The sequence below is a fragment of the Macaca fascicularis genome, chromosome 4 (assembly GCF_037993035.2).
Source record: "Macaca fascicularis isolate 582-1 chromosome 4, T2T-MFA8v1.1".
Taxonomy (NCBI): Eukaryota; Metazoa; Chordata; class Mammalia; order Primates; family Cercopithecidae; genus Macaca; species Macaca fascicularis.
Window position 1 is genome coordinate 30,611,545 of NC_088378.1, and position 27,383 is coordinate 30,638,927.

The 27,383-nt window shown below is 35.1% G+C and overlaps 1 pseudogene; it reads left to right on the forward strand.

The window, feature by feature from the left end:
• The first annotated feature begins 15,645 nt into the window (after positions 1–15,645).
• On the forward strand, positions 15,646–16,500 carry LOC102134171 (small ribosomal subunit protein eS4, X isoform-like; annotated as a pseudogene).
• Positions 16,501–27,383: the final 10,883 nt, after the last annotated feature.

Here is a 27,383-nt window from a genome sequence, read left to right on the forward strand (position 1 = left end):
ATTATGGTACTTTATATGATAATAGACTATAGAAAGGAAAGAGGAAGGAGATGAAAAGTCTTATACCTGGCAGAGTGCATATTTTTCAAGAAGTTTCTTTCTTTTCAACAGTTCTGGTGGTGTTATATATTATCTTGCTGTATGTGTCTCACATTAACTTAAGGTTCTGAAAATAAGTATTTAATTAAACTACATCAAGTTTAGGGAAAATCTTGCCTGGCAACTTGAGGAAATTAAAGATTTTTAACCCTCATGTTCATAATAGGGATCCTACAAAAAGTCAGGGCCTGGGATCTCATGATTTCACTGCTATATTTAAGAATCATCAAATACTCTGTGGTTTCAGACTTCCCCAGTGAGTTACTACTTACATGGGGCAGTGTAACTCATGTTTTCCTATATTTAGCTGCATTCCAAAGAATTTCATAAGCATTTCCCTGAGCTCACTTTCCCATCCTCAGAGTGATGGCATGAAGCAAGAGGGGATTTTTGATGAATATACTAATATTTTCATCTTGGAATGTAGATTGGGGTATTTTCATAGAGGGGTAAAAAAGGATTAAGTATAGTGGGAATGACAGTGATTTCTTCTGGGAATCCTCACTATTGCTGGTCATGTTGTTGCAGTGAATTAGTGATCTGTGCACTGGGAGACACAGAAGTTTCTGTACTTGCATGCTTCTCTCTGTCCACCTTTTACTTCATCTGAACCTATATGCATCAATATTGTATCATATTTTATCTTCCCATTCACAAAGGGCTGGTTTTCCTATCTGCCTGCAAGAATTTGACTATGAATGAAGATAAAAGTCACTAAAAGAAAGAAGGGGAAAAGAACCAATTACTATTGTTTTATAATCAATATATTTTTCCTCACAATTAGATCTGATGATATTAATTAGCTACTTGATCCAAAAATTCTTAAACTCAGGGTTCAACAGCCTTAAGAGCTAGTTTTCCTTGCTTCCGATCTCCAGTATTCTGAGGATGCGCATGAACATGTGTCATCTTCAGGAGCAATGTGTGGGATAAAGGCAGTGGAGCTCACCAGTCTCAGACAAACAAAGGTGCTTGCCTACTAAAAACTTAGTCACAGCATCTCTGTCTTCCATGAGGAGCCATTTTCCTAGTTATGTACATCTAGTCTTTCTTTCCTTAGGTTTTAACTACTGTACATCTGTGGGTAAGTCAAAATTGACCCCTACTTCTACACATGAAATGATCTCATCTAAATCAGGCCAAAACAGAACTAAACTCCAATTGGAAATTTGGTTCTAAATCCAATATTTTATATTCTACCATTGATTCTTATATCATAGATTCTTATATCACTTAGGTATAGGACATTTGTGTGTATTCTGTCATTTAGCTTTTCCAGTATATTGTTTTATAGAACAGAAGGCACTTCTTTAAGTATTTGTCTGATTTCTATTATTCCCAAATAATCATCTTTTATCAGAATTTAAAAGTCTGTGGAGTGAGCCTGTATCTTATACTTCTTTAAACTGCCCTTCCCTAAATTAATACACTTTAAATTTGGTTTTGCTTATTTAGTTTTGTTTTTACATCAAAGGAAGTCCATGCATTTTTATTGAATGAATGGAAAATTAATTGAACTAATTCTGAGTTGGAATGTTCAAGTAATAAACAACATAAGATGCCTTTTATTTTTGCAAAAAAAGCTCTGGTTATAATCTGATAACAATAAATTTTCTCTTATATGACTCATATTTCATGCATATCTAATGAACCTAGTCACATAATAAGCATTTTGGACAACACAAGATTATATTAGATTCAGTCCTTGTCTTCCATGAGCTTTCAATCTAGTTGTGAGTTCCTGGAAAATACTTAATTTTGACACTAGAGAAATCTTATGCTAGAAATTTCTGCCAGTACCAATTAAAGATATTTTCCCTCAAGTTTCCTGAAGCCAAAGTATACAAGGTTTCCAAATTACTTGACTACAGAAATGAGATTGAGAGTAAACATTGCAAAGAAATCTCAAAATTACCAACCGAAGCATTTTTAAAAATCAAACACCTCTCCCTAGTGGCCCGAGGAGATATATCAGAAGTCAAAGGATAGAAAGCAGCATTCTTTACCTGACTCCATATATTTACTTGTCAGAACTGCTTAACCTTAGCTTTCCTGACAGCAAATGTGCTTGGACTGAAAAGGAAGAAATTATGTCAAAGCTCTTCCCAAAGGCCAGGAAGTATTTGCTTTCCAAATAGAGGAGTCTTAGTATATCTGTGGCTAAAAGTGATGCTGAAGATATGCAGATTTGTAATTTCTAAATTTACAAAGTACGACTTTGTTTCCAGTGCTAACAAGCAAGAAATTACTGACAGTATCAGATGCCTGGAACTTATTGGATCAATGAGATGGGACTTCTGGCTTTTCTGTTAGGCAAAGATCTGTTAAAGTTGAGCCATGGAAGCCCACCAAATCCATGACACATTAACATTGCCACTACAACTTCATCCCTGCCATAGAAAACATGTAAAGTAGTTTTCATACAGTTCCTAATTTGTGGTAAGGAATTAAGCACAAAATATCTTAGGAAGTGTTGCATTTTGATTTGCTGAACATTAAGAATGCACTTTCTTGTATTCCTTCCATAGATTTGTATCATGATTCTATTTTAAAAATTCATAGCTTTGTCTCTACTCATGTGTTCCCAGAAATGGTTAGATGTGTACAATATGTTCACAGTCCTTTCTTTAATCTGGGGACTGCAATGAACTAAAGGCAGAAGAAAGTAGTGTGAACATCGAACCAAGCAATAACTGGCCATCTGAACAAGCCTTGCTGCTGGGGCCTAGTGAAGATAAATACTCATCTATCCAGCGCCTTCATTTCTGTAATGTCTCCCTGTCCAATTTAATAAATGCTTTCTTGCTGGTTTCTTGGCATCTCTTTGAATAAGGAATGTAAACTGAAAAGGCCTAGGAGACTAAAACTGGCACAAAACTCTATGATGAATAATATCAGGAGACACAGAGGCTAGCTCAGTAGTCCCATATGCAGTGCCACAGTCTTTACCAGAGGACAAATGGATTTGCTGCCTGGGACAAGGCTGTTGCATAATTTCCAGATACATGAAAAAATAAGAGACAAATCAGAATAAAACCAGGTCCAATTTTATGCAAATAGAAGTATAAAGCCAGATATTTGTAGAAATTATGTTAAAGACAACAATTTAAAGTCTTAATAAACAGAACCATCAGTATATATTTAATATTTAGATATTGTAAAAGGAAAACATAATGTAGGTTTCTCTAAGAACACTTTGAAATTTCAGAAGAAACTGCCAGCAAAATTAGACTGCAACTATTATTTAGTTATCTCTGTATTTATACTATGTCATAAACTATTACTGTTTAAATATCTCAAAAAGCCCCTGGAAAATCATGTTCATTTTCCCAAGTAGAATACCAGTAAAATAAGAAAGCTTTCACTTGGTGCTATGGAGTCTGACTAGACCTTAGTTCAAATTTTATTCCCCAAAGAAGCCTTAAATTATATTTTTTTAAGTTTCTATTTTTCTTTTCACAAGTTGAAGAATTTTCCCAGGCTATTATGTTCAAGTCTTTGATTGTAATATGGAAGCCATGCTCCCAGATAATTGAAGTAAATATTAATTCAGATCCACCCAGTAAGTGTGTAGTTTTGGTGACTCACCATCATTTAGGCCTCTAAAAAGGCAATTATAAAGTATGTTGTGACAGATAAAAGTAAGAAATCAGAGACAGCACTCATATTGGAATAGTTTGCCTTTGAGGCTCACTGGAAAAGAGTAGTGTTGAATTTTTTGGCAGTATTAATAGAGTAGGGTATGTTATTTACATTTGGGGGATTAAATTAAGGACATTCACTACTAGTTGTTCAGATTTTCTCCATGCAAACTTTTGGTCTGAATAGAGGCAACTCATCACACCTACTTGTAAGAAAGGTCCAGTAACCATGAGCCCAGTAAAAAGTTATTTCCAGTGCTAACAAGCAAGAAATTGCTGACAGTATTGGATGCCTGGAACTTATTGGATCATTGAGATGAGACTTCCAGCTTTTCTGTTAGGCAAAGACCTGTTAAAGTTGAGCCATAGAAGCCCACCAAATCCATGACACATTAACATTGCCACTAGAGCTTCATCTTTGCTATAGAAAATATGTAAAGTATTTTTCATACAGTTCCTAACTTGTCGTAAGGGATTAAGTCCAAAACGTCTTAGGAAGTCTCGCATTTTGATTTACTAAGCATTAAGAGTGCACTTTCTTGTCTTCCTTCCATAGATTTGTATCATGATTTAATTCTAAAAATTCATAACTTTGTCTCTACTCACGAGTTCCCAGAAATGGTTAGATGTGTACAATATGTTCACAGTCCTTTCTTTAATCTGGGGACTGCAGCGAACTAAAGGCAGTAAAAAAAAAAAAAAAAAAAAAAAGAAAAGAAAATATAGGCTATAAAGCCAAGATGGCTGTTGCATTGGGATACAAACAACAGTATGTGCCACAATGAGAAAAGGCTAGAACTAACTACAATTTGATGGAGAGCATGCTTATGTATAATGCTTATTATTATTCTTGAAAAATAAACTTTTCCAAATGTTGCTGGCATATTGAAATTATGTCAACCTAATTATGTCAACCTTTTATTCCCTAGGAGAAAGGTATTCTCAGTTAAAATTTCCTGAATTTTTATGCATTTTTAACAATCCTGCATAATGTATTAACATCTTATCTCAGACATTACAATGAATAGTTCTCTATGTAATAAAATTTTAACTAGCAAACTCATTTGCCTGCTCAAAATGTTTGCCTTTGTAGCTAATGATATTTTATTGTTTCAATTGGACTCTAAACTTAGTCTATTGTTATTTTGCTTATTGTTTGTAAAATAAAAGTTATACACACTATGTGAGGATTGTGTATTAGTGCGTGAACATTTAGAAGGGACTCCAACTTTGGTGGAGGCAAAAACACATGAACACTTACGAAAAGACTCTTTTGGCCAAACTGGATGTGATAATTTCTTAAAATGTTGCTTCCTGGAGGCAAAGAAACTAAAATTGGACTGTGGCTTATATTCATTAATTTTAACCTTAAACATAATTAAGTTGTAAATAAGGTGTTTGATATAAATACTCATTTATGTATACCATAAGAGCTGTATCAGAAATATATTGGTGAATAAAAGTTATGACTCCAGCCTCCAAAAATCTTGTAAGCTAGCTTCAGTTTTTTTCTATAAAATAGGCATCAAAAAATCCATAGTTATTCTGACTACATATTTACATTTTAATAGCCATGGTTGTGGACAACACCAACCAGGAAAGGTAAGAGAAGTGTACCCTTTTACAATATATCAGAAAAAAGAAGTTTTGGATCCAGTACAACATAATGCATATATAGAGTGGGCATCAACTTCATTAGGAATGTGACTGACTGTAGAATGAGCACAAAATAGGAACTATGTTCAGAGCACACCTGGTACCTGGTAGGAGACAGGTACTGATCTGGTTAATTTCATGTAATTATTTCCCACAGACTCACTTTGCTTTAGTGTAATGTATTACTTACATATTGATGTGAAACAAATCACCCCAAAACTTAGTAGATTGAAAAAACAAACATCTATTATCTCACAATTCCAGTGATTCAAGAATCAGGATATATCTAAACTGGGTATCTCTGGCTCAGGCTCTCTCACAGCAGCAATTAAAGTGTTGGCTGGGACTATAGTCATTTTGAGGCTCCTCTGAGAGACAATCTACTTTCAGACTCACTTATATGGCTGCTGACCGGCCTCCAGTCCTTCTGACTCTTGACTGAGATATCAGCTCCTAAGCATGTGGGCCTTTGCATAGCACAGCTCCCAATATGGCAAATGGCTTTCCTCAGAGTGAGTAGGTAAAAGAGAAAGAGAAGGAGTAACACACATGGGAGACACCTTCTCTTTGTTCCCTTCTTTTGGAAGTGACATTACATCCTTTTACCATTTTCCATTCATTTGAAGGGCATTAAACCAACACACAAGAAAGGATTACACAAGGGTCCAAAGGCACAAATCTCAGTAGATAAAGAATCTTTGAGGGCCACCTGAGAGACTGCCTACCATACCTTGTAAGGCAATGTGACATGGATAAATACACATGGACTCTTTACTGGTCCTTCATACTTAAGTTGGGACCCGAGCCCTGAAACTTTCTACCTATCTGAACGTGGGCATGTCTCCATTATCTGTTGTAAAGGTAAATAAATGAATGTTAGTACACCCTACTGTCCTTCAGTTCACATATATAGAATGGCCACAATAACCTGTAACTCTAAGGACTGCAGTTAGGATGCAATAGTACAATTGTGCTTAACAAGTAGGAGGCAGTTGGCCGGGCTCAGTGGCTCAAGCCTGTAATCCCAGCACTTTGGGAGGCTGAGACGGGAGGATCACGAGGTCAGGAGATCGAGACCATCCTGGCTAACACGGTGAAACCCCGTCTCTAAAAAAAAAAAAAAATACAAGTAGGAGGCAGCAAATATCCCACTGTCCCTAATAGAAGTAACAAATTTGTGTATAAATTTATGGAAAACAACTCTCCATGGTGACCTGCCCTATGAACTTCCTAGGTTCAGCATTAGTGCCTTCTTGTAGAATAACCAACATATTTAACATATTTATGTCTTCAGAACTCAGTAAAAGTGGTGGTTATTTTGGACTACCTTCTGTCAGAAGTAGAATATTGTGACCCAACTGAAAGGAGATATTTTTTCTAAGTTTTTTTAAGTGTTTTTTTTTTTTTTTTTTGTCTCTCTCTCTTCCTGGTACTTGAGTTCAGCCAAGATACAGCAATTTCTCATTATTCCCAGTTAATAGTTAGACCTCGAAATGATCTACTTTGTACTTGGCACTGACAATTCAACTGCAGTGTTTTGATAATTTCTAGGTGTTACGTTTTAGAAGGGGGCATGGACAACTGTGAACATGTTCAGAAAGAATAATCAGATTGATGAGTGGATTCTAAAACCTGCAACACGTTATTTGAAAAGATAAACTCCCAGAAAGAGAATGTTTAACTCAGAGGTAGAGTGGAGAGAGAAGGCTTCAAATCTTAGTTCTACCTCCCACTAGGTGACTGATATGGTTTGGCTCTGTGTCCTCACGAAATCTCACCTTGAATTGTAATAATCTCCATATGTTAAGGGCAGGACCAGGTGGAGGTAATTGAATCATGGAGGTGGTTTCTTCCATGCTGTTCTCGTGATGGTGAGTGAGTTCTCACAAGATCTGATAGTTTTATAAGTATCTGGCATTTCCTCTGTTGGCACTCATTTTCTCTCCTGCTGCCTTGTGAAGATGTGCATTCCACTATGATTGTAAGTTTCCTGAGGCCTCCCCAGCCATATGGAACTGTGAATTAATTAAACCTCTTACCTTTATAAATTACACAGTGTTGGACAGTTCTTTACAGCAGTGTGAGAATGGACTAAAACAGTGACCTTAACAAATTTGCATATTATCTCTGAGATTTAGTATATGAATCTGTAAACTTACAATAATTATTATGTATTATAGATCAATCATGTGCCATACATGGCACTTTGTATGGTACATGATTATCTTGAACAAGTTACTTTGCATATGGTATCAATAATCCTAAGGATTGTTATTTTTATTTTTACACATTAGGTGGCAATAAGTTTCAAACCCTGTACTTCTTCAATATTTTTGTTGGCACCTAAACAAGCGGGCACAGAGTATCTTTTCTATACTTTTCTATACAGGGAATTTACTGCCTATGTTAGTGATCAAACTTGTCAGGATCTCACTTTTATTTGGATCATAATGCAATTAAAGTTGAATTTGAAAATGGGTACCCAGCATGGGCTTTTAAAGTCCCAAGGCAATGAAATATGTTTTGTAGAATTCATCTTTTTTTCTTCACAATCTGTTTTAACGAACTTAAAGACCAGAGGAAAAATAAAGATCACAGTAGAGATGCTGAAAAAACATCAGATTTTGGTAGAATCTTGAAAAGGCTACCTAATCTTTTTGAATATCAGAATTTTTTTCCTATGAAATAAATTGCAGTAGGTAGTTCCTTTAGTGTCACATATCTAGAGCTCCATAAATAGACTCAAAATTACTGCAGGAGTTGGAAATGATAAATTTATAGGCTTCTTTAGATTTTACTTCCTGCATTCACATAATTTAGGTGAGATTAAATGTCACCTTTTTGACGTATTAAATGTAGTGTTCACCTAGTATTCCTGAGGTTCTACAGGTTTATTCCATCAGGACTTGAGTGGAAGACATTGTAAATATCAGTTTGCAAATATAGAACTTTGGCTACAAATATGATTCCAAAGTTTATTATATTTTTTTGAGATTATACAATATTTGCTATCTTAATGGAGATTTTAATATTCTTTACAAATAAACAGTGAGGTAGAGCTACATGAATGAAAGAAAAATAAAGAGAAAAAGTATTAGGGAAAATATGATAAACATAGAAGGCAGATAAAGGGATTCAGGCCATTCATAATTGGAATCCCCAATTTAAAAAACTCTAAAATCTTAAAATTTAGAAAGAGAACTCGTAATTATAATTAAAGATATATATTTTTAGAACTAAATACTTGAGCTAAATATAACAAATGCACAATGAATGTGAAAAAATAATCCAGAATGGTCAACATTAAGACATCATTGGACTTGAAGGGTAAAGAAAGAATGCTTCATGAAGCAGTAAAATAACTAATAACCTATAATAGGTCATGTGTCAGGCTGGCCTTGATTTCCCCCACAGCAATATTGGCTGCTATCCAATTGAATAACACTTAAGAAATTCAATATTGGAAGATGTCACTCAAGAATTTTATATCCAGCCAAGCTATCCTTCAAGTTGTAAAAAAACTAAACAATTTTTACATGCAAAAATTCCCATAAGAATTTTTGAGAAAACTACCAGTGTGAAGTTTAGCTCACAAAGAGATGAAAGAAAGAACCACAAAAAACGACTGAGTACTGTATACATTTAAATGTTTAACTAAATCTAAGATACATAGCAAAAAATTTATTAAATACTATTTATTTTGTACTAGGCCCTGTTCTAAATTCTTGACATATATTAACTGTAGAGACTAGGGTTACAGATGAGAATGTAAATGAAGCACACCTTCATAGTTTATATATTAGCCTCACAACTTAAAAGTAGAGTTTAGAAAAATTTCCTGTTTACTTCATGTAAACACAAGGAACCAAATTATTTCATTTCAAACTAAAATAAATTGAGGAATAAAAGGATAAGTTCATGTAACCATAGAAAAGTAAATAATAAGAAAGAAAATATATCAACTAAATTTGAGTGACCAAAAAAATCCAGGAAATATGGTAATGTTAAAGTGATTATGATAAAGAATTATGGATAAAGTGTTTAAAATACAGGGCTGGAAATAAGATATGCAATATTAAAAATAATCATTAGAATAAAAATGTTAAAAAAAAATTTTTTTCTGTTTTGAGACAGAGTTTCACTCTTGTTGCCCAGGCTAGAGTGCAATGGCATGATTCCAGCTCACTGCAACGTCCACCTCCTGGGTTCAAGTGATTCTCCTGACTCAGCCTCCTGAGTATCTGAGATTATAGGCGTGTGCCACCATGCTTAGCTAATTTTTGCATTTTTAGTAGAGACAGGGTTTCACCATGTTGGCCAGGCTGGTCTAGAACTCCTGACCTCAGGTGATCTGCCCACCTTGGTCTCCCAAACTGAGAGGTGTGAGCCACAATGCCTGGCCAAAAAATTATCTTAATGATTACATATATAAATAGCAAACAAATGAAAAAAACTAAATACCAAAAGACTTAAAAGCTTAAAAACAGAAAACACAACAAAACATAAAATACAGTCAGAACTAAGACTGGATATACATACATATGCCATATTAATAAATAAAAATGACTTAAAAGAAAAAAGATTTATTAAAAGAAAAATATTTTCATATTGGGTTGCAAATCAAAACCTAACTCTGTTCTGTGTACATAAGACACAACTAATACCTAAAAGAAGTATATAGAATGTATATATGTGTATATATAACATGTATCATGCAAATGAAAAACAAAAACAAAAGCAAGTATTTTATGGTATCTGCAAAGGAAACACAACTTGTTGCAGAACAACCCTTGATTTGAGGACAACTGCAAAAGTAGGAAACACGCACACATAATCTGTTTGGTCTGTTTTAAGACACTGGAGAGCTAAGCGTAGAGACCTCAGAGAGCACTGAAGATACTAGAGAGAAGGGTGACCAAGAGAGAAAAGCCAATATTCTGCACCACTTTTCTACTTGACTTTGGTCAGTTTAGAAGCATCAGCTAAAGGCTGAGAAACTGAGCAGTTTCCAGCTGTCATTTCAGAATATGGAAACCAAAATTGGACTTTAGGGCCCTCCAAAGAGAAAGGTCTGACATACAACTCAGACTTTCAGATGAGATTTTTAATGGGCTGCACTCTAGGGGTAAGGGAGAACCATAAATAGATCAGTCATCATAAAGAATGAAACCAGCCGGGTGTGGTGTCTCACACCTGTAATCCCAGCATGCTGGGAGGCCGAGCCAGGTGGATCACTTAAGGCCAGGAGTTCGAGAACAACTTGGGCAACAAGACAAAACTTTCTCTCTACTAAAAATACAAAAATTAGCTCGGTGTGGTGGCACACACCTGTAATCCCTGCTACTCAGGAGGCCGAGGCATAAGAATCACTTGAACCTGGGAAGCGGGGGTTACAGTGAGCCAAGATTGTGCCACTGCACTCCAGTTTAGGCAGCAGAGTGAGACTCAGTTTCAAAAAAAAAGAAAGAAACCTAGTTAGAGACGATTCAGTTCCAAGTTGGATTAAGGTGATGTTCCTTTAGCTTATCTGCCTAAAACAAAATAAATCCTCTCTTCAAGAAAATAACGTCTTGAGAACTTCAAATTACCTTCACAATTTTTTATTTTAAAAGTCTATGATTTAGTCAAACATCACCAGGTATATATGGAGACAGACTACGTGACAAAAAAGCGAAGGAGAAAATTACCTAATAGAAACAGAATCACAGGAGACATCAATAATATTGGAGCTATCAGATGCAAATAAGAATTTATTTTCCTTGGACTTCTGAATAGAATTTAAAAGATTACATAAAACCTACACATACAAAGTTTGTAGCTAAGAAAAAAAAATTACAAAAATACTTTTGAAAAGGCATCATATAGGTTTAGAAGCCATGAGGAGTGAATGGGCCTAAATTACAGAGAGGAGAAACATTCAGTGGTGAGTAGATAAATAGCATTTTTTTCTTTTTACATAGAGGAATTTGCCAATTATTAATGTGAGCTGAAGTTTGTGGCTTGGTCCAGATAGGGAGAAGCAGCTGAAAGATGTAGAAACCAATGTAGACTTTAGCAGTCACTTGGGAATAGAAAGATATATTGAGGGCTTGAGGGCCATAGATACACAGCCATTTTCCCCAAAGACGTTTGCTATATTCTATGACTGTGTAAGAAGCTGAAATCTATACTAAAAGCTTTTGAAACTGAAACTGAAACCTAGTAAAGTCTCATAGTAATTAGGAAACAAAGACCAGAAGACAGAAAATGCAAGAAACAAAAGCCTAGAGAGTATGGTATATTGGCACGGAGGAACTGTAGCCTCTTTTCACTAACCAACTCTGATTGTAGGCAAAAGTTGAGAAACCAGAGCCAGACCAACACTTGTGGGGTAAAATCATTGTATACATTTGAGCAGTAGGGTATTTATACATTTTCAAAGTATCTCCCCACATATTGTTTAGTAGTTACAAGGGGAAAAATATTGTACAATGAAAATATCTGACAGACTCCATCTTAACAAAATGATTAAAGTTATCATCATCAGCAGAGCAAATAAATATTGTGTGCCTTTTGAAATAATATGTTAAGAAGGACACAGCACATATATTGTATAATATATAATGTATCGATATATTTTTATATATGGGGAGAGAAATAATAGTGTTCTTGCAAGAATAGTCATAAACTAAATCTTATCATGAAGAAATTAGCAGACAATCCAAATTGAGGGACTCTCTACAAAACACATTTGGCACGTACCCTTTTAAAAAAAGTCATTTCATGAAAGACCAAGAAAGACTAAGAAACTTACAGCTTAGAAGAGATTAAAGACATATGACAAGTAAATACATGCATGATTCTGTGTCATCAGAAAAACCAGAAAATCATCAATCAGAAAAAAATACGCTGTAAAGGAAAACATTAAAACAATAGAATCTTGTGTTAATGTTTAATTTTTTTGAAATTAATAGTTGTGCCATGCTTTATGTAATAAGATGTCCTTTTTCTTAGAAAATATACACTGAAGTATTTGAAGGTGAAAGGTCATGATGTCAAAGACTCTCAAATGCTTTAGTTGATATGAAATGTACGTGTGGTTTTTTGTATATGTGTGTAGAAGAGAAAGTGTGGTCACTTCAGGTGTGTATACATGGGAGTTTATTATATCATTGCCAAATTTTCCTGCCAGTTTAAATATTTTTCAATAAAAGTTAAAAAAAAGTATGAGAAAATATTGGAGAGCCATGTTACATGAACAGAAGCAAACGAGGCACTTTGAGTTTTGCCATTTAAGTGAGATTGTACTTATTTTGGTAACCAAGGTCATTACTGACAGGAGAATAGTGATTTCTCCTGCTTGCTTTTTTTTTTTTTTTTTTTGAGATAGAGTCTCACTCTGTTGCTCAGGCTGGAGTACAGTGGCGCAATCTCGGCTCACTGCAAGCTCCACTTCCTGGGTTCAGGCGTTTCTCCTGTCTCAGCCTCCCTAGTAGCTGGGATTATAGGTACCCACCACCATGCGTGGCTAATTTTTGTATTTTTAGTAGAGATGGGGTTTCACCCTACTGGCCTGGCTGGCCTTGAACTCCTTAACTCAAGTAATCTACCTGCCTCATCCTCCCAAAGTGTTAGGATTACAGGCGTGAGCCACCACACCTGGCCTAAGACCTGCTTTTATATAAGACATCTTAAAAGATATTCAGGCAGTAGAAATATGGTACTCGACAAAAACTTAGAACTACACAAAGAAATAAGGAGTACTGGAAATTAAATAAATGAAAGTAAAAATAAAACATTTTAGGTTATCTTTCTTATTTTTAATTGCTCTAAGACTTAATTGACTCTCTAAAATAGAGGTTAGCAAGCCTTTCCATAAAGGATCAGATAGCAAATACTTTGTTTTATAAGTCAAATGGACTTTGCTGCAATTACTAAATTTCAGCATTGTAGTGCTAAAGCAGTCATAGATAATACATAACAAATGAGTGTGGCTATGTTTTAATAAAGATCATCATGGCGTGTAATTTCATCATACTGATTTCTTTTTTGTTTCACTAAGATGACATATTCTTACTTCTTCATGTGTTTGCTCCTGTATTTTTTTCAAGACCTAATTCAGGAATTATCTCTTTCAAGACTCTTTCCCAAACCTTTTATTCCTCACAGGCAAAATGGAATCTCGTTTTTATGATCCAATAGGAACTTTTGCCTGCTGATTTTGTCTCTGATTTGATTTGTGAACTTTGGAAGTTATTTAATATCCCTAAGTTTCAGTTTTCTCACCTATAAGATAGTAATAGCACCTGCATTGTGATAATGCATCTGAATTACTTAACACAGGACTTGACCCACAGAAAACATTCAAACCATGTAAATGATATCTAATCATATTGTGATGATAATGATTATTCCTCTGTCATACTACTTTCTGATGCACAATATTGGTCAACATAAAATATGCTTGGTTCTTGGCTAAATATTATGTAAAGGAAAAGTTATAATAATGTGATTGGGAATATTTGGATTTGAATTTTAATAGCAGTAAAATGTACTAAATCAGAAGAACATGCCTTGGTCAGTAATATATATGAATATGCAGGTAAGATAAGGGAGAATAAATATTATGATACCTGTAAGTTTTTGAACACCAAAGTGAAGTAAGCTAAGAACACAGCTCTAAGGGGATCAAGTAGACCGGAAGCAAAATTAGCAGTTGAGCTATAATCCCTGACCGTGCTGGACACAGGACTCTGTTCACATAGAGAGGGAAAGCAATTAGCAGTGGAACAGCATGTGGTTTGGCTAATATCACCTCAAGAAAAAAAACTAGATTAAAATTTAGAAGGGATATTGAATAGAGGAGATGGCAGGTGGGTGGTGAATAAAAATGAACAACCAAATTTATGCTTGGGAATATCTTGGGTGTGCATGTGCCTGTTTTTCCTTTCATTGGTATATTTAGGATTTGCATAAATAAGATGAATATGGGGGTACATGTTGCCTCATCTTTTAGTTGCTCTGCTTTGAAATAAAAATAAATTCCTGGATCAAAAGATGGCAGATAGGGAAACTTAAAGAAGTTGGTTTGGATAAAATTAAAGGAGGCAGCCGTCTGATCGTTTCTTTCTCCAAAGAGGATTTAAGTCTTCCCCTAGGACACAGGAAACTGAATCAATATATTTTAAATATTATATTAAAATTATATAATGTCTTAATTTTTAATCAAATAATTCATGCACATAATTATTAATAGTATCAGAGGATTCTTTTGAAATCAGTGTCCTCTGCATTGCTCCTCTCTAAATTGCTTAGAAGGAGTATTAATACTTTTAGTTATATCTTCTGGCATTAGCCATAATTTCTTCATTTTTCAAAACCTAAGTAACAAGACTGTATTTCTTTCCCTTGATTTATTAATTATAAACATATAATAAATTTATTATTTTGAAAAAGAAGGTAAACTGATTCATGCCAACTCTCATCTTCAAATATATGTTATATATTATATTGTATGTACATTATCAATATAGTACATCCTAATTATTAGTTGATGATGTAGTTTCATTATTGTGAATATATAAATATTGTTTACTAAATAAGAAAGCAGTGTAATATGTTACATTTCCTGTCTTTTGAAACCTCATTATTTTCTCTAGAGTTAATTATTGTCTCAGTTTTTTCATTATATAATTTCTTCTATTTACAAATGTTAACAAATATTCTATCAGATCTTTCATTGTCTTGCAGTACCAAGTGTTGCTGTGGAAAAACATGATGTTATTCTGATTGCTCCTTCCTGGGAAGTGTTTTTCTCTCTAGAAGTTAGTGAATCCTCCCTCCATCACTGGTATTATGATATTGCATAATAATGTGCATTGGTGTGGTACCTTTTTGTATTTCCTGTGCCACTAGAGACTAGAAATTATTTGCTGATTTGTTTAAGTTCCCTATAGATTCTGGTTATTAAGCCTTTGTTTGATGCATAGTTTGCGAATGTCTTCTCTTGTTCTGCAGGTTGTCTGTTTACTCTGTTGATAGTCTCTTTTTTTATGTGCGGAAGCTTCTTAGTTTTGTTAGGCCCCACATGTCTATTTGTGTTTTTGTTACAACTGCTTTTGGGGACTTAGCCAAAAATTCTTTGTCAAAGCCAATATCAAGAAGGGTATTTCCTAATTTGTCTTCTAGAATTTTACAGTTTGAGGTGTTACATTTAAATCTTTCACCCATTTTGAGTTATTTTTTGACTGTTTCCATGCCTAATGCAGCCATGGCTCCTGGTCCCACAAAGTATCTGAAGTGGGTGGCAGCTCCAAAGTACTGGACGCTGGATACATTGACCAGTGTATTTGCTTCTTGTCAATCCACCAGTCCTCATAAACTGAGAGAGTGTCTCTCCCTCATCATTTTCCTAAGGAACAGACTTAAGTATGCCCTGAGAAGAAATGAAGAAGATTTGCTTGCAGCGATTCATTAAGATAGATGGCAAGATCCAAACTGATATAACCCACCATGCTAGATTTATGGATGTCATCAGCATTGACAAGGGAGACAATTTCTGTCTGCTCTGTGACACCAAGGGTTGCTTTGGTGTACATCATATTACACCTGAGGAGGTTAAGTACAAGTTATGCAAAGTGAGAAAAATCTTAGTGGGCACAAAAGGAATCCCTCATCTGTTGACTCATGATACTCATACCATCTGCTACCCTGATCCCCTCATCAAGGTTAATGAAACCATTCAGATTGATTTGGAGACTGGCAAGATACTGATTTCATCAAGCTTGATGCTGGTAACCAGTGTATGGTAACTGGAGGTGCTAACTTGGGAAGAATTGGTGTGATCACCAACAGAGAGAGGCACCCTGGATATTTTGCCATGGTTCACGTGAAAGACGCCAATGGCAGCAGCTTTGCCACCTGGCTTTCCAACATTTTTTGTTATTGTCAAGGGCAACAAACTAAGGGCTTCTCTTCCCCGAGGAAAGGGTGTCCACCTCACTTTTGCTAAAGACAGAGACAAGAGACTGGTGGATGAAGAGAACAGTGTGTTAAATGGTCTCTGGGTGACTTGCTACATCTTTGTACATAATTTAAAATAATTCAGCATGACTAAAAAAAAAAACTTGTGTACAGTGAAAACTAGGGGCCCAGCTTCAGTCTTCAGCATATGACTACCCCGTTACCCTAGCAATATTTATTGAACAGGGCATACTTTCCCCTTGTTTTTGTCAGCCTTGTTGAAGATCAGATGGTTGTAAAATAACCCCATTTAAAAATAGGAGAAGGGAACAAACAGATATTCTCAAAAGAAGACATATAAGCAGCCAAAAAATATGAAAAAATGCTCATCACCACTAATCATTAAAGAAATGAATATCAAAACTACAATGAGATATCATCTCACATCAGTCAGAATGGCTATTACTAAAAAGTCAAAAAACAACAGATGCTGGTGAGCTGTGGAAGAAACAGATGCTTATACACTATTGGTGGGAATGTGAATTGGCCCAGCCACCATGGAAAGCAGTCTGGAGATTTCTCTAAGACCTTAACACAGAACTACCCAGAAATCCCATTACTGGGTGTATATCCAAGGGAAAATAAATCATTCTGCCAAAAAGACACATGCATTTGTATGTTCATTGACACACTATTCACAATAGCAAAGACATGAAATCAACCCAGGTGCCCATCAATGGTAGATTAGTTTAAAAAAATGTGGTATGTATACACCATAGAATACTACACAACCATTAAAAGAATAAAGCCATGTCCTTTGCAGCAACATAGATGCAGTTGCAAGACATAATCCTAAGTGAATTAATGCAGGAACAGAAATATCACGTTTTCACTTACATTTAGGAGCTAAACATTAAGCACACATTGACATAAATATGGGCTCAATAGACATTGTGGACTACTAGGAGGGGGAGTGAGGGAGGAGGGTGTGGGTTGAAAAACTACCTATTGCGTACTCTGCTTACTACCCGGGTGATGGGATCTTTACCCCAAACCTCAGCATTGTGCAATATCCCCATGTAACAAACCTGCATATATGCGCCCTGTATCTAAAATAAAAGTTGAAATTTAAAATAAAATATTAAAAATGAAACTAAAAATTAGGCATTTGAAATTAAATTATCACTCTCTTCACATATGAGATCTTCACCCTATACATTTAATGATTTTTTTCCTTATGTTTTATCTTTTTTCTTTCTGGAATACCTAATAATCTGATGGTTGACATCTGGATTGATTTTTCTGAATATTTTATCACTTTTATTCTATTCCAATTAATTTGTTTTGTTTCCTGAAATATTAACTTGGTTTTATTTTTTAACATTTCTGCTAAAATTTCAAATTATAATTGTCTATCATATTTGCAATTTCATCATTTTCCTCTTTCTTAGATGTTTATAGATGTATTATATCACCTTGTTACTCCCTAAGGCTGATTTATACTTTTTTATTTGTTAAAGTTCTTTTTTCTGCATTAGTTCTGGTTCTACTAGGTTTTAATTTTCAGTTTGTCTCTCTCTTTCACGTAATAGATCTTTCTTTCTTTCTTTTCTTTCTTTCTTCTTTCCCTTCCCTTCCCCTCCCTTCCCTTCCCCTCCCCTCCCCTTCCCCCCTTCCCTTCCCTTCCCTTCCCTTCTCTTTCCTTTCTTCCTTCCTTCCTTCCTTCCTTCCTTCCTTCCTTCCTTCCTTCCTTCCTTCCTTCCTTCCTTCCACGTTATAGATTTTCTTAAGGATAAGATATCTGATTATCCTTACTTTTCTGTATATATTTAAGAAATAGGTACTTAAGAGACTTATACTTTTGGCCATAATATAAGAAAAGGGACCATATTTACTCTCCCACCTTAACAAGTAAGACAAATAGAAAAGATAAGACACAATGCATTTTAGATATTAGACAACCTGCAAACAAATGAAATTTAGTCTATAAGTGCCTCAACTCACTGTCTAGAGCGTTTCCAGGCTGTTGTACAGAAAGTGGAAACCCAAAGAGACCCCAGTGATCTCAACGAATTGAGGAGACAGAGTCTGGAGTATGGGCAGGACAAGGTGGCTAGCAATTGTGGGACTAAATATCCACAAATACTAAAGAAATAACATATATAAATATATACAAATAATATACAAATATATAGACAGAGAGAATTCCAGGGAATGACAGAAGGTCTTCTTGAGTCATTGGCTGAATATGTTTGGCTATAGTGAGGAAATTATCCAGCTCATGGAAAGAATGGTCAGAAAGAAGTATAACAATCCTCAACCATACATAGAGTCAGAAATAGTTTGTGTTCCCACCCATTAGAAAAAAGTTTTATCTTAGAGGTGGGGCTAAATTAGCTATAAAAACTCTCCTACATTTGACCTAAGAAAGCTTGAAAGCAAGTCTCAAAAAAGCAATTGTATTCCAAATAACTTAACTGCATTCTAGATAAAACATAATAAAACATTGTGAAAAGTGCAAAGTTGGATAATATTTCAAGGTTCTTTTCTTGATAGAATAATAAGATAGAAATTCAGGAAGGATATAGAAGTTTAAAAAACACTATAAACCAACTCGACCTAACTGATGTGTTTAGATTATGTCCCCAACGAGGGCAAAATACAGTGATTCCTTGGAATTTGAGGGTTTCATGATGCCCTACAGATACCAAAATCTTCAGATGCTCAAGCCCTTTATATAAAATATTTTAGTATCTTCATATAACCTACACACACTTCTATATATTTAAATTATCTCTAAATTACTTGTAATACCTAAATACCTAATACAATCAAAATAGTATGTAAGTAGTTGTTATATTGTTATTTTTAAAAATTTTCTATTATTTGTTGTCATTGCATTGTTATTTTTATTGTATTTTTTCCCAAATATTTTTGATTGGCAGTTAATTAAATATGTGGATGCAGAACCCACAAATATGGAAGAGGGCCAACTGTATGCATTCTTTTCAAGGGCACATAAACATTTTTAGTATAGATCATGTGCTAAGTGGGGGAGGAAGATGGCAGGTAAGAGACAGGACTAACATGCAGCTCCCACTTGAATGGACAGAATAGTGGGTGGAGACACACATCATGAATTTTTACTCCAAGAACCACCACAACTATGTACCAGGAAAACCAAAAGAATTCACAGATTCTTTCAAAAAACCAGCACACTGCTGCAAACTTCATGAGACAGGTGAAAAACTATGAGTTCCCAAAATGCAAGGGGAAAACCAGGCTCAGAACACACATCTCCACTGGTGAATCTGAAAATCCAGATCATGGGAAAAGGATTTAATGTTACCGAGAGCTGAAATTAATTTAGGGGGTCACACAAAATATAAAATTAGAAGCAGTAAGAAGAGCCTTGTAAGTACTTCCAGTCTCCAGCTCGAGTCCAGGGAGGCCATCCCTGACTATATCTCACAGGGGGCCTCAGGTAAGGCAGCCAGCAGAATTAGGGAGGTGCCACAGGGTGAAAGAAGCTTCCAACTGTGTTTTTATAATAATTTCCACTGGGCATGAATTTTCTTGAGCAGAATCTGGAGGGGAGAATGAGAACTGCTGCAGATTCGAGTGCAGGAGCAGCCACTAACATTGTAAGCAGACAGGCAGAGATGAAGTCTGAAAGCCATGCTTGCTTTCTCAGCAGGGAAGATTATGGTCTGGGGCAAGCTCTGAGTCCTGTATGCATGCTGCCTTGATATAAACTTGGCACCGTTAGCAGAACACTGTGGGAGCAAGACTATCTCACCAACTGCATGGCAAATAGGTGAGGCCTTTTGCTGCCAGCTATTCTCCACTTGCCTGGTGAACTATATGACACAGAAAAGGCAGCCATAATCCCCTCTGGAACATAACCTCATTGGCCTGAGAACCATCTCCCTAACCCCAACAGTGACTGTGGCAAGCCCCACCCAAAGAAAGTCTGACCTCAGACCCACCTAATCCTGCCATGACCTGATGGCATTTCTCTACTCACTCTGCTAGCCAAACACAATAAACAGAAACTCTTGGGAGTTTTATGGTCCAACCTATCAGCTGAGAAACCAGGGGCTGGCCAACAGGGGGCAAGCTTTTATCCCTCTTCTACTACTGCAGCTGGTGCTTTCTTGAAAGTGCCACATTCTGGCTAGAGGCCAACCAACTCAGGCCATTAGAGCAACTCACGACAGAATAACACTGCTCCCAGGAAGGAGAAAACAACAGCTAATTCCACTACCTGCAACATCCTGGCTAACCGAACACATGAGTCTATCCATGTGATAACTTCGCTGCTAGCATAACCAGCATTCAAGAAAGTTAGCACACTAAACATATCTACAACCAAGGACTCTCAAAGAGTCTACTTCACTCCCCTGCCACCTCCACCATAGCAGGTGCTGGTATCCATGGCCGGAAGACCTGAAGATGAATCACATCACAGGACTCTTTGCAGATACTCCTCAGCACCAGAGCCTGGTAGCCCCACTAGGTGGGGCAATTGCAATCACTGCAGTCTGGCTCTCAGCCCCACCCCTAGGGGAAGGGGAAGAGCACCACATCAAGGGATCAACCCATGGGACAAAAGAATCTGGACAGCAGGCCTTGAGTTCCAGATCTTTCCAATGAAATAGTCTACCCAAATGAGAAGAAACTCTAAAAGTAAATCTGTTAATATGACAACATGGGGTTCTATAACACACCAAAAAAAAAAAAAAAAAAGTCACAGTAGCTTTCCAGCAATGGATCCAAATCAAGAAGAAATCCCTGAATTGCCAGATGAAGAATTTAGAAAATTGATTATTAAGCTACTCAAGGAGATACCAGAGAAAGGTGAAAAACAACTTAAAGAAATTAAAACAATACAGTATATGGATGAAAAATTCTGCAGAAAAATAGATACCATAAAGAAAAAACAATCACAACTTCTGGAAATGAAAGACACACTTAGAGAAATACAAAATGCAGCGGAAAGTTTCAACAATAGACTAGAACAAGTAGAAGAAAGAACTTCAGAGCTCGAAGACATGGCTTTGGAATTAATCTAGTCAGACAAAGACAATGAAAAAAAGAATTTTTTAAAAAATGAACAAAACCTCTAAGAAATTTGGGATAATGTTAAATGGTCAAACATAAGAATGATTGGTGTTTCTGAGGAAGAAGAGAAATTTAAAAGTTTTGAAAACTTATTTGAGGAAATAATTGAAGAAAACTTACCTGACCTTGCCAGAGATCTAGACATCCAAATTTAAGAAGCTTTTAGAACATCTGGGAAATTCATCACCAAAACATCATCACCTAGGCACATAGTCATTCGGTTATCCAAAGTCAAGACCAATGAAAGAATCTTAAAAGCTATGAGACAAAAGCATCAGGTAACCTATATAGTTATCTAAAGTCAAGACCAATGAAAGAATCTTAAGAGCTATGAGACAAAAGCATCAGGTAACCTACATAGTTACCTAAACTCAAGACCAATGAAAGGATCTTAAGAACTATGAGACAAAAGTGTCAGGTAACCTATACGTTAATCTAACCTATTAGATTAACAGCAGATTTTTCAGTAGAAATCTTACAGACCAGAAGGGTTTAGGGTCCTATCTTTAGCCACCTTAAACAAAATAATTGTCAGGCAAGAAATGTGAATCCAGCAATCCTAAGCTTCATAAATGAAGGAGAAATAAATTCTTTTTCAGACAAATGCTGACAGAATTTACCACTACCAAGCCAGCACTACAAGAAATGATATAGGAGTTCTAAATCTTGAAACAATACCTCAAAGTACACCAAAATAAAACCTTCTTAAAGCACAAATCTCACAGGGCCTATAAAACAATAACTGACAATGGGGAACAAAAAAGAAAAAGAAAACAAGGTATCCAAGCAACAACTAGTATGACTCATAGAACAATGCTTCACATCTTAATACTAATGAACATAAATGGCCTAAATGTTCCACTTAAAAGATACAGAATGGCAGAATGGATAAAAATTCACCAACCAAGTATCTACTATATTCAAGAGACTCACCTAATACATAGGGACTCACATCAACTTAAGGTAAAGGGGTGGGAAAAGATATTCCATGCAAATGGAAACCAAAAGTGAGCAGGAGTAGCTATTCTTATATTAGACAAAACAGACTTTAAAGTAACAACAGAAAAAAAAAGAAAGAAGGACATTATATAATGATAAAAGGATTGGTCCAACAGGAAAATATCACAATCCTAAATATATATATATGTACTTGACACTGGAGCTCCCAAATTTATAAAACAACTATTACTATGTGCTGATGAGATAGCAATAAAATAATAGTGGGGGACTTCAATATACCCTAGAACAGATGGACTTAACAGATATTTATAGAACATTCTACCCAACAAGTGCAGAATATACATTTTTCTCATCAGCATATGGAACATTCTCCAAGATAGACCATATAATAGACCACAAAACAAGTCTCGATAAATTTCAAAAAAAAAAATTGAAATTGTATCATGTATCCTCTCAGACCACAGTGGAATAAAACTGAAAAGTAACTCCAAAAGGAACCCTCAAAACTATACAAATACATGAAATTAAATAATCTTCTCATGAATGATCTTTGAGTCAATGAAGAAATCCAGATTGAAATTTAAAAATCATTTGAACTGAATGATAATAGTGGCACAACCTATCAAAACCTCTGGGATACAGCAAAAGCAGTGCTAAGAGGAAAGTTCATAGTATTAAATGCCTACATCAAAAAAATATAAAAGAGAACACATAGAAAATCTGTTTACCCCTCAAGGAACTAGAGAAACAAGAACAAACCCAAACCCAGCAGAAGAAAATAAATTACAAAGATCAGAACAGAACTAAATGAAAGTAAACCAAACAAAAAAATACAAAGCATAAATGAAACAAAAACTGGGTCTTTGAAAATATAAACAAAATTGATAGACCATTAATAAAACTAATTTAAAAAAGAAGAGGAACGATCCAAATAAGCTCAATTAGAAATAAAATGGGAGATATTGCAACCAATACCACATAAATACGAAAGATAATTCAAGGCTACTATAGACATCTTTATGTGCACAAAATAGAAAATCTAGAGGAGATAGATAAATTCCTAGAAATATACAACCATGATAGATTAAATTAAGAAGAAATAGAGACTGTGAGCAGACCAATTACAAATAGCCAAGTTAAAACAGTAATTAAAAAATTGCTGGCTGAGCGTGGTGGCTCATGCCTCTAATTCTAGCACTTTGGGAGGCCAAGGCGGGTGGATCATGAGGTCAGGAGTTTGAGACCAGCCTGGTCGACATGGTATAATATGTCTCTACTAAAAATACAAAAATTAGCTGGGTGTGGTGGTGGGCACCTGTAATCCCAGCTACTAGGGAGGCTGAAGCAAGAGAGGCAGAGGTTGAACACAGGAGGCGGAGGTTGCAGTGAACCGAGATTGCACCATTGTACTCCAGCCTGGGTGACAAGAGCAAAACTCTGTCTCAAAAAAAAAAAAAAAAAAAAGAAAAAAGAAAAAAAGAAAAAAAAAATGCCAACAACAAAAAAGTCCAGGACCCAATGGATTCACAGCTGATTTCTATTAGACATTCAAAGAAGAATTGATACCAATCTTACTGAAACTATGCCAAAAGATAGAGAAAAAGGAAATCCTCCCTAAATCATTTTATGAAGCTAATATCACTGCAATACCAAACCCAGGAAAGGACATAACAAAATAAAAAAACTGCAATTCAATATCCCTGATGAACATGGATGTACAAATCCTCAAAAATACTAGCTAGCCAAATCCAACAGCATATTGAAAAAACTATGCACCATGATTAAGTGGGTTTCGTACTAGAGATACAGGGGTTGTTTAACATATACAAGTCAATAAATGTGATATATCACATACTAGAATTAAAAACAGAAATCATGCAATCATCTCAATAGACACACAAAAAAGCATCTGACAAAATCCAGCATCCCATTATGATTAAAACCCCCAGCAAAGTTGACATAGAAGGGACATATCTCAAAGTAATGAGAGCCATCAATGACAAACCCACAGCCAACGTTATACCGAACAGGGAAAAGTTGAAAACATTCCCCCTTAGAACTGGAAAAAGACAAGGATGTCCACTCTCACCATTACTATTCAACATACTACTGGAAGTCCTAGCCAGAGCAATCAGACAAAGGAAAACAATAAAGGGCATCCAAATTGTTAAAGAGGAAGTCGAACTGTTGCTATTTATTGATTGTATGATTGTATGTCTAGAAAACCCTAAAGAGTCATTGAAAAAGCTCCTAGATCTGATGAATGAATTCAGTAAAGTTTCAGGATACAAAATCAATGTACACAAATTAGTAGCACTGTTATACACCAACAATGACAAAGCTGAGAACCAAATCAAGAACTCAATCTCTTTTACAACAGTACAAAAAAATAAAATACTTAGGAACATACCTAAACAAGAAGTTGAAAGAGCTGGATAAGGAAAACTACAAAATACTGCTGAAAGAAATTATGGGTGATATGCTAAGTAACCAAAAATGTGGTGCACAAAAAGAAAATCTAAATGGCCAATAAACACTAAAAAAATCAACCTTACTAGAAATCAAGCAAATGAATATTAAAACCATAATGAATTATTAGTTTACTTACATGAGACTGCAGTTCTGAAAATGCCAAGTGATGGTGAAAATGTGGGGAAAATAAGAACTCGTATTCTTACTAGTGGAAGGTCAAAGTGATGTAAGATCTTTGAAAAGCAATTTGGTGATATTTGCATATGTATTCTCTAAAACTCAGACATTCTAATCTTAGATATATACCTTAAGAGACTTTAACATAGATTACAAAGAGATATGTTCAAGAATGTTAATTGCAGCATAGTTTGTAATAAAGAAAATGAAAATAACCTAAAACTATCAAAAAGAAAATAAATCAATTATGTTGCAATCATTAAACAGAATTTTATAATAACAAAAATGAATTAAAATAATATGACCGAACTTATCATCAAAATATTAAGATAAAAACCTAGCTATTGAAGAATTCAGATGGTGTAATACCATTTATAATAAAGGTTATGAATAGAAGAAGTGGCATGCCTGATAGCCTGAGGAGCTCAGCAGTGCTTTCCTCAGAGAATCTGGTGAAAATTATGAAACAGTAAAATCAACACTTTATAACTTCTTAAAATGGTCCTGTGAATGAAGAAATATCTATGCAAGAAATCTCCAAAATGATGTAAGAAAAGTAGAAGTCTGTTATATTTAAAGATTATTCCTTCCCTTCCCTACCCCAGCTCAGAGAAATAGAAACTGCACTCTAGACTGGTGGAGACAAGAATACAGGTCTCTCTGCTTCCAGTTCCCAATTAGAGGGCTTTCTTTCTTGGAGGGAAAGACATCAGTATATTTCATCTTGCCCACAACTATCTGCTATTGAGGCTAAATTTCAGGTCAGTGAAGCCAAGATGTGCAGTATAGTGCCATATAGTACATAATACTTGAGAATGATTATAAATGACTATGTCACTGGTTTATATATTTCCTATAACATACTTTTTATCATTATCCTAGTGTGTCCACTTTCTACTTAACATACATCAAAGGCAAAGAGAAAACCTTGAAAGCAGCAAGCAAAAATGGCTCACTACTTATTAATAAAAGCAAATTCTAATAAGATCAACAATTGGAGTTTTCATCACAAAAAAAAAATGGAGGATAGAAGACAATGGGATAATATATTGAAAATGTACAAAGAAGAAACTATCAATCAAGAATTCTATACTCAGCAAAACTATCTTTCAAAAATTAAATTAAATCAAGACATTTCCAGAGAAAGAAAAACTAAGATAATTTGTTCCTAGCCAACTTGTCTTACAAGACATATTAAAGAAAGTTCTCCAGGCTGAAAGTAAGTGACCCTACAGGATAATTGCAATCCACACCAAAAGAAAGAACACAGTAAAGGTAATTACGTAATTATATAAGACAGGATAAAGGCAAATGTACAATATCTTAAGTGATTTAAAAGCCATTGTGTAAAATAATATGTATATAATGTATTGCTGGGCCTAAGGAATATAGAAATGCAATATGTTTCTGCACAAAGGAGGTGGGTAGGATTAAATCTGTATTAGAATTAATAATGTATTATTGAATTTGTAACATGAATCAATAAAATAGACATAATAATAATATCACAAAAGAAGGGGAGAAAATAGTGTTGTATGGGAGTAATATATTTCTGTGTCTCTCTGGGATCAAGCTGAGATCAGTATGTACTGGAATCAAGTACATATTGAAAGCTGATTCTGTAAATTAAGATATACATGGTAAGCCCTAGAGTAATCCCTGAAAACAACAACAACAACAACAACAACAACAGCAATGACAACAACACACCTCAAAAAACATAGTGAGATAAATAATTTAAATTCTTCATTAGGAAATATTTACTTAATGCAGAAGAAAGCAGTAAGGGAGAAATAAAAGAACGGAAAAATACATGAGACACAGTAAACCAAAAGTAAAAATGACAGATATAAATCCAACTATATCAAACAAAACATTAAATGTGAATGGATTAAGAAATCTGATCAAAATGCAGAAATCGTCAGATGGCTTAAAACAAAACATCAAGATCCAACTATACACCATCTATAGGACACACACCTTAGACACGAATGTTTATAGAAGAATTATTCACAACAGCCAAGTTGTAGAAACAACCCAAACACTCATTGACTGACTAAATGGGTAGGCAAAATGTGCTATGTAGATATAATGTTCAGCATAAGATGGAATAAAGTACTGATCTGTGCTGCAACATGCATAAGACTTAAAGACATTATGCTAAGTGAAAGAAGCCAGTCACAAAACACTACATACTCTATGTTCATTTACATGAAATATCCAGAATAACAAAATCTATAAAAATGGAAAGTAGATTGATGGTTGCTTAGGAAAGAGGGTTGGATGGAGAGATAAAGGGAAGGTAATGTAGAG